Below are 14,553 nucleotides of genomic sequence, written 5' to 3' on the forward strand. Positions count from 1 at the left end.
GATCTCCACATCTATGAGCCTGGGCTGCCATGTAGAGGTAAAAGATGTTTTCCTCCACCTGATCAACACCTGATCAACACAAGATGATCTCTGACTTAACTCTGGTGCAAAATGTGCTAAACATGCTTGTTTTGATTACTGATCAGGGTTCATCTGTGTCTGCATTTTGGTACAGCTTGTTTGACAATGGCACTAATTACTGCAATCTGCACAATGGAATACAAGGCACGTTTTCACACACTCTGACTGGATTCATTCTTACGCTAATATTAAGCTCTAATGTTTCTTATACGCAAAGAAAACCTTCCACACAAAGAAAATCCAGTTAGAATCCAAACCTATGATGTGTAAATGAGTTCGGTAACTGTCTGTCTTACCTTTTTGTCTCCTATCTGGATAGGAAGTGGACTTACCAAAGCTCCAGGCTTTATTGAGTTCACTAATGAGTGGCTCTGCCTCAGATTTGGAGTCTCTGCCTGCAAATAATCAGGAGATTTAAAGTGATCTGTCACCGTAACTGGAATTTCTGACAATATTTCAAACAATAAGAAGAGGTTCACTGAAATCAAAGCCACCGTTTCTGCGTTAGCAAGGGAACTTCTTCTCTGAATGGTTTGGTTTTGAGTAATCTGTCTCAGCTCATTTTTGCATTTTCTGCTGCAAATATGTGTGATTTTATTTTTAAAAGTTTCATCTTATCCATCTATATTATACTTATTTTTCACTGAAAGATGACAAATGTTCCAAAAATAAGAATTCAAATGTGCCAGCATGAACTTACTTGGAGCACAAATCAGAAGCATGATAACACAAGACCTCTTTATCACATTCATAAAAAGAGGTAATAATAGACTAACTGCCTTAAGTGGCAAACAAACACCTTACTGACAATAAACAATAATCCTTTATTCTATATTTTCATTCAGTTTTAATTTAAGGCATATAAAATCCAGAGCGTTGGTCATTTTGAATATATTAAAAACCTTAAATGTTGTAAATAAATAATAGTAAAAAACAAACACAAGACCATTAAATGGTTGTTAAAAAAACTAACCAAAGTAGAAGACAACTGTTTAGTGGAAAGTATTCGACATTCTAGAGATTCTCAGGCATAATAACTTCTTTCATAATTTTAACAAGGACAGGTAGAAAACGTTCATATTTAGTGAAAGATATTTATTAACATTATCCAATGAGAGTTACTGAATGTCTGTAGGCAGTGAGATCTTGGTGGTTGATGAGGCGACAGAATGTCATCTATGTTTTGTTTTAAATTCAGTTTCAATGCTGAATCTAAGAAACAACAGACTGCAGAGGGAGACTTTAATAGAGGCTTACTAACTCTTACTATCATATACATTGTGGAAAAATCTGTCTTTATTTAGCATAATATATTTGTTATAAGCACTAAATATGTTTTATGATTAACTGATGAACACTAACGTACCAAGCTGAAAATTCTGCTCACCAGTCAGCAGCTTATATTCACAAAAAACGGATAAATCTGCGATCCATGCAACTCTAACCAGCAGAGGTGGGACCAAGTCATTGTTTTGCAAGTCTCAAGTAAGTCTCAAGTCTTTATCCTCAAGTCTCAAGTCAAGTCTCAAGTAATGTCAGGCAAGTCACAGTCGAGTCTCAAGTCACTGGTGTAAAAGTCCAAGTAAAGTCACAAGTCTGAAATTTTGAATTTCAAGTCCTTTCGAGTATTTAAAAAAAAAACGAAAAAAGCATGTTGCAGTTATGCTAAATGTAAATATTAGACCATGTAATTTTTAAATCTGTGTTTTTCTCAACACATGACAAAATAGTGAACTTAGAAAATATACACAAATTGTGAAATTGCACCTCTTTAAAATGCAGCTCAATTAAACCTAGCTCCAAGAATAATTTTCACCGACAGTTCTGAGATAAGCTGCATGTTATTCTTGGATGCGGTTGTAGGACCAGCTTTAAAATCGCATGACAAAAATATCATACACATTAAAAAAAACTGTATCACCAACGTAGCCTGGACAACATTTGCTAGTTAGATGAAGTCAGCTATCTCATCGTAGCATATTTATATGCATATTTATAATCATACGCTTCTTGGAGTGAGTGCACACACTCATGAAGTTTAGTAACTTCAGGTCACTGCAACAAGCCCAGGTACAGTTTACCGACGGATGGGTGCAGGACCTTGAAATGCACCGTGTAGAACGAAAGACCATCGTACATATCATAAGTTTACCAGTCTCACAAATCGTCATCATAAATACACATTCATTAACCGTTTATTAATATAACCTTTGAGCTCAACGGTAATTAATTAGTAGTGGAAATAATTTCTGGTACGCGTTACAGAAATGTAGCAGTGACAATAATACTGTATGCTGTAATCGTACTGGGCAATTAGTGATACAAAACAACTGTTTTATCCTGTGAATAAAAGTATGTTTTTGTCAATGCACCATAATAACAGAAGCGAAACGCAATATTGTGTCAGGACAATTCACTATTTATGCACAATAAATAAAGGAGCATAGCGCGACAATTTCTGTTCAGCGCCAGACTTGCTTGTAACCTATATCACCAATTATGTTATGAAAATGACGTATTAACTACTAAAAAACACTGACCTTCGTGTAAATGCTTGGAGCAGACTAACCTGTGAGCTGGAGTGTTCTGGGACGTTATATTTGATCTTTGAATGGCTGCAATCCAGGCCATCCATCGTGTCTTTGTTACTTCGGAAACATGGCTCGAACAATTTCTCTTCAACGACGTAATCCGATAACAACCGATTTCTCTACCTGTCGGCTTCCCGTGGCTGTCATGTGACCGGCTATTGCAGTTAATAATACAACAGCTTCTTGCCATTTTTTGTGTTTCTTTTTATCGCTGTATAACTGATTTCAATTAAAAGCCTGCGTGCGCTAGTACCTCTTGCCACGAGTTCCCAGAATCCTTTGTGGTTCTACCCCAGAATGACATCACATTTTCAATCTCTATATAATATGCATGTTACATTTTATATTTGGGGTGAAATATCAAGTCTTTTCAAGTAAACCGGTTCAAGTCCAATTCAAGTCCCAGGTCATTGGTGTAAAAGTCCAAGTCAAGTCACAAGTCTTAGAACATTTTTTCAAGTCAAGTCTAAAGTCATAAAATTAATGACTCGAGTCTGACTCGAGTCCAAGTCATGTGACTCGAGTCCACACCTCTGATAGAAGCCACTAGAAACAAACTATTCCAGCCTAATTGATGACATTTATGGCATTTGTTTTCTGTGCTGACTGATATGCTGCTCAGTGCTTTGCTGCCTGCTTTTAAATCAGGTGTCACTCTGAACATAAACACAAGCTACATGTGATGTCTCTGATGTGTATCTGTTTCTACCCGTGCTGATGCTAGCATGACTAAAGCTAGCCAAGCAGCAGTAAATATGTGAAGTAAGGCAGAAGGATATACTCATCAAACAAACAGGATCATAAGAATATAAAACCACGAGCACTACAAATGTAACAGAAATATGTTGACATAAAATGGCATGTTATTTGAAATCTACACGAAACAATGACACAACTACTTTTTTTCAATTTTTTCAATTTATTTATTTTTTACCAATTGTCCAAATTAGTCTGTGATTGGCCTTAGTGTGACAGAAATCATATTTATATACAACTAAATATGACTCAGCAAACATGTTTTAAATGGATTATTCCTCACTTGATGACGAATGATCCATTTCCATATTTGCTGAGTCTTAAATTTGATGTCAGTGAACTTTTCAGTGGTTGGTGTTAAAAAAAAAGCCCCCAAATCCCCTATGAGCAAGCACTTGGCGACAGTGGAGAGGAAAAACTCCCTCTTAATAGGGAGAAACCTCTGACAGAACCGGGCTCAGGAAGGGGTGGCCTTCTGTCTTGACCGAGAGGGGTTCAAATGTTCACTGACAATTTAGTTGTATATAAATATGATTTTTAGGACTTGATGTTGACACCAATTATGTGAAATTGGGGACGCGCACAGTTCCGCTTCTTCTTGTTCTTCTTCTTCCTTGGCGGAATCTCTGGCAGGCTCTTAACTTCAGTCTTGTGTTCAGCCACCTTGACATTGAGCATTTTCTGTTTGTCTTGTAGACTTTGCAAAGATTCCTGTACAGAAAATGCAGCTGACTCTTCTTTTTCGATCTTCTGTTGTTCTGTGGTGTCTTTTTCTTTCTGAGGCTGCTGCAGAGACCTTGCAGTGGATGGCCGTGAGTCCTCTTTTTCCATCTTCTCCTGTTCTCCAGTCTCGTTTTCTTTCGGAAGCTCAAATTTGTGCATTTCATTTGCAGCAGTGGAATTTTGTTCTTTGTGCTGCTGTGGGATTTTAAGTGAGGAAGCTTTGGCCCCTTTCAGCTCTCGCTCCAGAGACTCTAGCTTCAAATCATGAAGGGCCTTGTTGGGGCAGAGCTGGGATTTCAGGTCACTGATTTCCAGGTTGAGTGTCTCCTGCTCCTGCCTATGTTTAACGGCCTGCTCTTCAAGCTGATTTTGAGCTGCTAGGAGCTGTTTCTGGAGCATCTCAATCTGCTCTTGCTGAATCCTACATTTGAGCTCAAATTCAGCCTCCTTAGAGGACTTCAGTCCTACAGAGTCAGTGTGTGAAGCCTCTGTGGTTGGAGTGGCAGACTCCACACACTGCTCTGTGGTAGGGTGGCTGATTTGGTCCTGCAGGGTAGCAATCACCTCATCCAATATGACCATAGCTTCATTGTCACTTGCGAGAGTGTCTGTCTCACTGATGTCATTGGGCTTATTACTAGAAGCCTCTTCCAGCTGCTCTATGAGGCCTTTAATCGTTTCCTCGTGATTTCGCTCGTTCTCGTGAATTTCTTCACGAAGTTTGTTCACCTGAAACTGGTGATAAGAGGCCCTCTTGTTTGCACCTACCATTTTACAGTAAAGGTCGTTCTGATGGTATTGGGAGGCTTCCAGTTGGTGTCTGAGAGCAGCAATCTCGTGCCAGGGATTAAACGGGGTCCCTCCATTAGGCACAGGGTTTGGTCTGCTGGGGTTCTTCCCATTTCTCTCTCTCTCCATGTCCTCCTTTGCATTTGAAATGGGGAGGGATTCAGCCTTTTCTTTTTCAGGAGTGGCTCCAGTGTTTTTTTGCATTTCTTCATTTTTCGGGTTTGCTCCATCACCCGTGCTGCTTTGAGCTTCAAGAAGAGCCCGGGCATATGCCCGAGTAATTGGTCTTTTTGGTTCTTCAGCCACTCTTTTCTGTTTTTGCTTTTTTTGTTTCTTTGGTTTCACAACCGTTTCCTTTGGTGGTTGTGCCACAGGAGACTTTTTAGTATTTGGTTGTGCGGCTTTATCAACCTCAGGTTTTGGTGTGATGACCATTTCTATTTTTGCTTCTGCCATTGTAGATGCGTCAGCGTGTGCGTGTGCGTTTCTCTGCGTCCGCCTTGTCTTTGTTTTAACAACCAGGTTGCTTTGTGTTTCTGCCATCCGAGATCCACTAAAGTTGGTTGAACGTCTCCCCTATTTATAGGGTTTTCCAGTAGAATGTGCACTGTGACATCACAGGCTGTTCCTGTGATGCGCTGTTCCTTTGAAGTGCCATGATTGGAACAATTCAAAATAAAATGCCCACAAACCTAATGTAAAGGAAAGGCTTTTATTTTGTAGCACATACTGAATTAACACTATAAAAGCTACTCTACAGGAATTGCAGTAAAAAATAAAACAAAAGCAAAATATGTTTTTTAACAGACTTTTTTCCCCCCCCACCTACAGCATGCTGTGCTCTGACTCTCACAGGCTTCGGGTCATGCTGAGCAGATTTATTGGATTTTCTTTAAGAACAGCTCAGTTATTAGCCTCACAGAGTTGGGGTTCACAATTATTAAGAATTATTGACAACTCGTAGTTGAATTTCAGTAAACACTGTTATCATTTGCTTGATTTTGCAAGTCTTGGCTTCATCATCTGTGTTTTCTCAGCGGCGTTGTTTTTCTTTTTTTGCTTTTTTTCTGTTAATCTGATAGCAATCAAGCATCAAATCAAACGTGCTGGCCTGCAAAAGCCACCTGGTCAAAAGTCAGAACAGCAATCTTACTTGGTCACAGCATGTAATATTCTCATCTCTTATCTTCTCTTCACTTCACTAAACTGTGAACGGGTTCGACGAGAGGTCGCCCGACAGCGACTATAAAGTGATTATACACATAAAAGCGTAGGAGCGCAACACTCTGACTTTGTCATGCAAGCCACAAGATTCTTGAGCAGTAGGAAAACAACCGGTCATGGTCGGTTTCATTTGTTTTCCTTATCAGAAGAATTCTCCTCTGCCTTCTGGCTGAACACAATCAGGAGGCAGTTAGTCAATCTGATTGGTGTATTATTGTTGCGAGATCAGGTTTTAAGGAGGAGGTAATATGTTGTTACAGGCTCGTAGATCTTCACTGCAGTGTCAGTGTCTTCATTTATCCAGGCAACCAGAAAGCAGCCAGCACTCCAAACCTGAAATGATTAGCTGATCAATGAGGTAGAAATTTGGAGAAAAAAAAATCAGTGCGAGTTTTTTCTTCAGTTGGTTAAAAGTGCTGTCAAAAAAGGTTGGGATCAGCTTGTCCTTTATGTGGAATAAAGCTGAATTACCCCGTTTATAATCCAACCATGTGTAAAAGTATACTCCGTGTTCCACTCCTTTTGACCTTTTGACAAAACTTTTGCCCCCATTTTGAAATAACGATCTTGAGAAATGTACAAGAAATAAAATTCACTTGGGTTCGATGTTTATGAGCACTATTGACTTGAACTGGAACAGAAAAGTCAAATTCTCAGCCCAGAGGATATTTGGGCTTTCTGGTGATTTATTGGTTTGAGATTGTGGTTTAAGGGGCATAAAATCTGATGTTTTACTGATATTTTCATTACTAGTACATCCCTACTGTACAATGCAGTTCGGTCTGTTTGTGCTGTGGGCAAACTGATATACTTAATCACTTAGAAAGGGGAATAAATACAGGTGGTGCAACTTGTTTAAATAGATATGATGTGTATAAACACTGTATTTTTATATACATCAAAACGCATTTGCATTTACGTATGACTGAGAAACCACATATGCAACCATAGTGAAAGTTATGGTTGTATATTGTATGTCCACTGAACAAGTGGATGAGAAAGAAGTGGCAGGCCAAAAAAACAACAACAACAACAAAAAAAAAACCCACTGCAGTGGCTGAGCATTATTTGAAAGTCACGTGCTTAAGAAATAGGGGGGGAAAAATCAGAACCTCAGAGATGTATCTGAGGCCCTGAGTGAAGTGCTTTAATGGACCCTTCAGTTGGATCAACTGAAGGGTCCATTAGAGCACTTCACTCTCATACTGCAGGCTTACTTATTGTTCCTAGAGTATTTAAAAGCAGAATGGGAGGGAGAGCCTTCAGTTTTCAGGCCCCTCTTTTGTGGAGGGGTATTGAGTGTTCCTTCTTGAGTCACTTGTCTCACTGTCTATGTGTTAATAGACCTCCCTCTAATGAATCATACTTGTTATTAAGCTCAGTCTCTCTCCCACAGCATGTCTTTTGTCCTGTCTACCTCCTCTCACCCCAACCAGTAGCAGCAGATGGCCCCGCCCCTCCCTGAGCCTGGTTCTGCTGGAGGTTTCTTCCTGTTAAAAGAGAGTTTTTCCTTCCCACTGTCACCTTGCTAATAGGGGCTCATACGATTGTGAGGCTTTCTCTGTATGTATTATTGTAGGGTTTGCCTTACAATATGAAGCACCTGTTGTTGTGATTTGGAGCTGTATAAATAAAATTGAATTTAACTGATTTGGACTATTTACTACAGAAATGTTCTCAGTAGAAAGGAGACTGTTTCATTAAGGAAAGGTAACAGGAGGAAAATACTGAGGTATGACAAGTTACACCTTAAACATCATACATTTGACAAAATGAGTCAGGTTTACAGAGCATAGCTACGGATCCAGATCTCACATCAGCGCAGATTTTAAAATTGCACTTTTTTTTTTAAAAAAAGTGCAATGCTCTCATCATAAGTAAATGAGGCTTCTTACTAAAATCAAATCAATGTTTATGGAAATTATTTTTCCATACTGTAATACTTTCATGATGGTTCCCAGTTGATTTTGTGGCTCAGGAGGTCTATTAAGAAGGTCAGCAGTTCAATCGCTGCTTCCCAGTCAGCATGCTGAAGTGTCTTTGGGCAATGTACCAAACTCCAAATTGCCTCTGATGCTTCTATCAGTGTGTGAGTGTGTGTCTGAAAGATAAAGTGTGTATGCATGAAAGCAGTGTGCAAATATGAGCAGCAGTATGCACATTCACATAAGTCATTCCTGTTTTATAAAAGATACTCACCTGTCAGCCAGTTTTAGAGGCTGCGGTGGTTGGGGCCACTGGATATGAGAATACGAGAGAAGCAGGATGACCCTGTATAGGAAGAAGGTTAAAATAATAATGTTTTATGTCCTATTTACTTGATTTAAAGGACTGACTTATAAAAACACTGCCACCACCTGTTTTTTACAGTTTATCTGATCATTGCATTGTCTGACCTTTGGGTGAACTTACTGGGATGTCCACTCATAAGAAGATTGGCAGCAGTCTGGAATGTTTTCCACATGTGAATAATCCTTCTCAGTGTATAATAAAGAACTTCAAAATGTGTTGGAAATGACCTTATGACCCTTTCCAGATTGCTGGGTAAAAACAGTTGCTTAATGTCTTTCCTCCTTGGCATTGTGTTACTCTCCTCCTCTCCTTTCAGACCAGCCAAATGCCAAAACTTCTGCTTTTATATAAGCTGCTGATGTCCTGGCTGTTACTTACCCTCTTAACGCCATTGGAAGCTGTAATGGTATGTTTAATTTTTGACACTCTGCTTCTGAATTCTGGCTTCATGTTTGTTGAATAAATATTGATGTAATGTAATTTTTCCTGTGTTCTGAGGATGTATTTAAATTTTAAGATGAGATTATTTTTATGCCATTTTATGTAAAACCTTTGAACTTTTTTACCATGACTGTACAGCGATTCACCTGGAAAAAACAAACAAACAAAACAGGACTGTAAATCACAACTAATCATAAATGGTTGTTGCTATGTCATGTGATTACTGAATCGCTCACAATTAAATGTGTCACGTTCAGACGTCCTGTTTGAGAGAAGTAAGGCAGTGGCTGTCTGAGCCTCACGGGTACTGCTCCACTTTAACTGCATGATGAAATCATGTCCTCTCCTGTCCTCAGCACTATCAGCCATCGCCGCAGCTTAAACGTGGCCTAAGAGTAAATTTAATCAGGATATTCTCATTTGCCCAAGTCAAACCACAGCCGACAGTGACTAATGTGAAAACCCAGTTCTACTATCCTGTATTAATCCACATGAGGATCAGAAGAGGGCAGTGACAGTCTGCTTTTGTAAAGATGTAAAGAGATTTACAGAAATCTCTTTACATTGAAGAGATTTTATCGGTTATTTAAGTCAATTTAAATACTTAATGCTCAACCTGTAGAGCCTCATTGAAAATAAACAAAAGAAGATTAGACCAAGTAATTTCTTCTCTGTACTTTATCAGGCTTTTCAGGTGGCAAGTTTGTATCCCAGGCAAAACCAGTAGTTGGTTAATGCCATGAAGTCCAATGCAGAGGTGAGTTCACTTACTAGAATCAAAATGAATTATTTAGGATGTTCCACCTTCTTCCAAATAATCAAATAGTATGTGTTTATTCAAAAAGACCCTGGCTAGTACTGACAGCAGGTTGGGCACGTTGCTGTAACTTTGGCTGTTATTAAGAATGCTGCTGAATCCATAAGAAGTAGACTGGGCTTGGAAAGTCATTCAAGTACATATACAGATCAATACAGAACTCGTACGCATTCGCATATCATAGAGGCAAATTAGAGCTTCCTGGTAGGTGGAGTTAATTATTACAACTGGGAGCACCTGGCCAGTCTCCCTGGGCATCTAAAAGTTTGTTTGGTTGGCTGCGGCCTGGTTATTTTAGGTTTTCCTCACACATAACACTCTGCACCTAACACTCACTCACTCCTCCAACTGCTGACACACTGGTGAAACTGACGAACGCATGTTATGAACTTCATTATGATTTATGATTAATAAAGGGAATCTCCCAATATTTGTTTAGGAAAAAACTGACATATAACCAACACCAACCAAACACACAGATACTCAGCTCAAAGAAATTGTTAATCTGTTTCAGCTGCTTTGGTGTTAATGGAATAAAAGCAGGTGCACTAGAGGGGCAACAATGAGAAAACCCCCTAAACAGGAACAGTTTTGTCTTTTCCGACTGTTTTTTTCACTAATTTTTCATATGACTAGGCTCAGTATCACTTCTACTATATAGCATGAGGTGATACCTGGACCTTGCTGAGGTTGCACACATCGTCTAACTCCTCCATCAAAATGTACCATCGCCAGAAACATGGAGTTCCTTTTGGTGAGCTGCACAAGGCTGTAGAGCGTCTGGTATCTGCTCCTTTGTGCAAGGAGGAAAAGGATGAGTACTTCCAGAGACAGATACAGACTTCATGAGGTTGGCCTGAGGACCTGATGTCCTCTAGTTAGGCCCTATGCTCACTGCCTGGCATTGTGAAGCCCAATTAGCATTTGCCATAGCAGATTTTCAGGACCACCGCTGGTGCCCTATGGTTTTTACAAATGAGAGCAGCCATGACAGGCATTATGTTATGTGTTATGTTATGTTATGTGATGGTCTTGGAGACATATCCATGGAGGGATGCATACTAAGCAACAGGATCCTGACTGCCATTAGGTATCAGGATGAAAGCCTTGGGTTCCAGCTGGTGCCCAGCTATGCCCATACTCATGGCGAGAGTATGCAGGCAGTTCCTGAAGGATGAAAGAACTGATCCCATTGATTAGCCCCACGCTCGCCTGACTTAAGTCTAATAGAACACCCCTGGGACATTATGTTTCAGTCTGTCCGACGCTGCCACGTTGCACCAGCGAGCCCTGGTCCAGATCTGGAAGGAGATCCTCCAGGATACCATCTGTCGTTTCATTTCCAAACATTGTCAGGCAGGAATTCAGACAGAGAGATATCCTTTTTTTACCCAGTATCTATGTCTGTAATGATATCCAACATGCCTTCTGTTCTCAATGAGGTCTGATGTGTTTTTAAAATGTTTCTTTATTTTTTTTAACATCACTACAACATCAACAGAGAAATCATCATTTAGACAGACTGGTTCGTTCGTGGGGTGGTTTTGCAGTTACAGGCACCTCCTCTCATTTATGTCTTTCTGCTATCACTTTGCATTTTCAGGCATGACCTAAAAACAAACAAGCCTAACAGCAAAATTTGTGCATGAGCAGCTTTTGCATCTTAAAGTTTTCCTCAGTATTTTGAACACATTTTTGTCATTTTATTTTACTGAGGCGGAGCAGTTTCCCATTTCCATGGTATTAGCACAGAAAGAGCAAATTTATCATGCCAAAGACATGCTACTAAAATTAGCTCTACACATAAAAATACATTTATTTGCTCCCTTTTTTCTTTAATAATCTGGATGTGTAAGGCATGAGAAGTGTAAAGGATCTATTGCTCAGGTGAAACTCACTTTGCACTGTTGCATTTAAAAAGAATGGGTTGTCAGGCTGTGTGTGTTTAAAAAAAGATCCCATCCCAACTGATTTACAGGCTCTGGGTCTGTGTTGTAATGAAAGGTGGCCCTGCTCTGTCATCCTTGTGTAGCAAGTGACGCAAATATTGCTTTTTCTAATTAGACGTCTTAAACATCTTTGATAAGGGAAAACGACATGCAGGTGACTGGCGTAATTTTTTAAAGCTCAACAGTTACACACAGCTCTCACAGCCATGTTACTGTTATTAAGACCGATGTGTTAATAAAAGCTTCAGTGTAATGAACAAAATTAGAGCCATAACTATCTCTGAAGGCTACATAGCAACGTGGTAGAAATTTGGCTGCAGAATTCAACCCTCAGTATGTTGTAGTGCTTGGAGTAAATGTTTCCAGCCTCAAAAAGTCTGGTGAGTCCAAGAGAAACAGACTGTGCCAAATTAAAATGCAATTAAAATGCAAGTAAACAGGATTTCTAAAGGATACATGCTGCTGAGTTTTATATAACTCTTTTACTAATGATCATACCTACAAGCAATTAAAAGAAAAGGTAAATCAGGAAATGATCTGGGGTGGAATCAAACCCAAGTTACCTGCCCTGCCAAGTGCCCTGCCATTAACTTATTTTGACCTTTAATGACCATTAATGTCTATTAATGTAATAATCCATCCACCTTCTTCCTGTTCACCTGGAGCATGGGATAAACTATCACTTGTTATACAGTATCAAGTATAAACATGTCTCCCTGGACTGCTGAATCACAAGATGTAACGCTAAGGGAAATCATGTTATTTGCCAGTAACTACTGTCCGACTGTGAAATCGAATAATCGTGTGATTTCACACAACATAGCCATGACAGGCCATGGTTATTACAGCCACACACATCTCCAAATACCAGCACTCACACTTACATGCAAACTCATAAACAGTCTCCCACTAGAGAAAGTGAAACCAGGTCATGCAGTATTTGTTTATTCTCTTTAAAGAATTACACCTGCAGCACTGATGTAAGCGATACTCAGATGCGAACAGGCCCAAATGTAATAAAACCTTGAGAGGTACTGTGTCTTGCTGATTTGCTTGAAGGCTGCTTGTTTTATTCGGGGCTGACATGTTTACTTCCTCCACAGCTGTCTTGTTGTGTTAGAGGGGTTTTGTGTGTCCTTGCAGTGCCCCTGCAGCACACTATGAGCAATACGGAAGCACTAATTAATCAGCTTAAAAATGTGCAGAGTGTCCACTGGAAAGTGGGGCACCTTCTGGCAGAGGTGAGCATCTGGGGGCAGAGCCCACACCCATGGGCTTCGACTTGGACAGACTAAGTTCCCTGTCCCAGAGAACTGGCTCTGGAACAGTCCAAAGACCAGAGAGTCACCTCCAAGCACACCCAAGGTACAGGAAGGAAGTCTGTCTGTTGGGAAGGAAATGGCAATTGAGGCTGTTTAGGTGGTTTGAGAATTTAGTGAGGGGTATAGGAGACGGTGTGATTAGGGGACTTCACAGTTATAAAGTTGCACAATAGAAGGGAGTGGCTTGTTTCATAGCTCCTGTGATCTGTGCTACATTTAAGCTGTTGACATTAATTACACTCCTATATGGTTTAAAGAAGAATAATTATTATTTTATTTTATTTAATAATAATTTATAATAATTTGAAGTATTCACCCAGCAAAATAGTTGTGAAAAGCGTAAAATGTACTACCTTGCAGCTTGTGTGTTGTAATTGCTGTCTGAACTATAGGCAGGAATTACTGTTCTCTGTAAATGTCAAGCATTCAGGGAAAGTTTGTGTATTTTGGTCAGCAATTATTTTCCTTCACGTATAAGCTTTGCTGAGTTTTACAGTTCAGAGGTTCTTCATCTGCTTTGAAAGGGTAAAAAATTTCTATGCTCACTTCTAAACTCTGTTTAAAATAAGTACAATTTCTAATGTCAAAGGTATTAGTGTTCCAACAGTCAACATACACAAATATGAGCTGGGTCTTTCAGTAATAAATATGACTTTTTTTTATTTTGGCCAAACCTTTAGAAAAAGAAAATCACTTCTGGATTCTTGAATAAGGATTTCTAACCAGGAATTTAAACTTTTTATTTAAAAAAAAAAAAAAGAATGTTATTATTGTTAAAGGTTAAACCTTTCAGTTATCTATTGAAGCAAACTATGGTGAAGTGCTTTCATTTCTGTAAGTCAGCTGGTAAGGTCGTGATTTAAAAGAGACAATAATTGAGCCATGTAAAGAGGCACTGCAGTCGTTTGAATCACATTTGTCTAATAGACAGATGGAGTCTTCACCACACACAGAGGTTAATTAGATATGGAGTTCTGCAGGGTTCCTTGGTAGGACCAGTTCTGTTTACACGACATGCTTCCATTACGTTTTTGTTATTAGAAGGTATAGCATGCATTTTCATTGCTATGTAGATGATACCCAGGTCTATCTGTCAGTGAAGCCAGAAGACAAACACCAGTTACTTAAACTGGAATATTTTGAAAACATAAACATAAAGACCTGTTTCTAAATTTAGATAAAACTGAGGTAATTGTAGTCTACCCTAAAAATCTTAGAAATATGGTATCTAACCAGATGCTTAGTCTTACACAGTGTTACTGGACGGCATTTCCCCTGGCCTCTAATAACAATGTGAAGAATCTTAGAGTAATATTTTACCAGTATATGTCCTTCAAAGCATAATGCATATTAAATTAGGGCTGATTTCTTCTGTTTGTCCAGTATCTCTAAAATGAGAAGCATCCTGACTCAGAGTGATGCTGAAAAACTAGCTCATGCATTCTAGGATGGACTTTTGTAATTTATTCTTGTCAGGTTGCCTTAAAAGCTCCCTGAAAATTCTTCAGTTGATCCAGTGAGAGTAGTGACAGGGAGAGAGAAGGTATTAGCTATATTGTCTTCGCTTC

The sequence above is a fragment of the Aulonocara stuartgranti genome (genome assembly GCF_965226115.1).
Source record: "Aulonocara stuartgranti genome assembly, chromosome: 18".
NCBI lineage: Eukaryota > Metazoa > Chordata > Actinopteri > Cichliformes > Cichlidae > Aulonocara > Aulonocara stuartgranti.